Source organism: Electrona antarctica, assembly GCF_951216825.1.
Source record: "Electrona antarctica genome assembly, chromosome: 15".
Taxonomy (NCBI): domain Eukaryota; kingdom Metazoa; phylum Chordata; class Actinopteri; order Myctophiformes; family Myctophidae; genus Electrona; species Electrona antarctica.
In genome coordinates this window covers 20,363,013-20,363,998 of record NC_136796.1, presented here as the reverse complement: position 1 = coordinate 20,363,998, position 986 = coordinate 20,363,013, and positions in this window count along the sequence as shown.

Below are 986 nucleotides of genomic sequence, written 5' to 3'. Positions count from 1 at the left end.
CTTCTATCAAATTAAATTATCCCATGGATGTTATTTTGTATAAACAAGGAAAACCAAAACGTAGTTCATTCTTTCAGACTTCATACATCACATCAAAAGAATTCCACTCGCCTCTCCTCTCCCACGCACCCAACGTTCAAGTGATCCAAAATATATAAATTTACTATATATATATAACTCAGTACCTAATATAAACAAACATACAGCGATCCATCTGCGCTTAGGTCCATAGAACATCTCTGACTGCCGGTAGGGCTGGGCGGCCCATGTGGACAAAATCTAATATCACAATATTTTTTTGTTAACCAAATGCCTCGACATTGATATTTTGACAATATCGTATTGTGACATAATGTTCCCCAATTTTTCAAAATGTTTTCAAAAATAACCCAAGCTCATGAGCTTGTGGATCCTCTACTTACACTATTTTTGAAAGGTTTTGAACATTTTAAAGTATAAAACAAGGCTTAAGTGATGAAAGACAACACCATGCCATATCACAATATTAATATATCCAAAATCCCAGGCAGTATCTTCAGTCTCACATCACGATATCGATAGAATATCGCTATAATTGCCCAGCCCTAACTATTGACAGTTTGACAAGAAATGGTATGTGTGTGTGTGTGCATTAAATAAAAACAAAGCTTTATAAAAGATGGCAAAGCATTACCTGATAGTCGCCGTAGCACAACAGTGTTCTATTGTTTAAGCTGATTAGATTTTTAACTGAGTCAGTATTAAGCCTTATGATTATAAAAAAAAACATCATATACAGCCTGTAGGTCCAGTATTTTGCGACAAGCATTACAGCACCAAACGTTCTCATCATTTGGCAAAAATTCAAGCTTTAAGTGAAAGTCAAAAATGCTTCTTTTTTATAATAAAGTGTTTGCTGTGACGCCGTGATTTGTATAAAGCTAGCAAGAACATTTCCCCTTGTACTTTAGATTTTTTTTCTTTTTTCAATTCCACAGACAACCGGC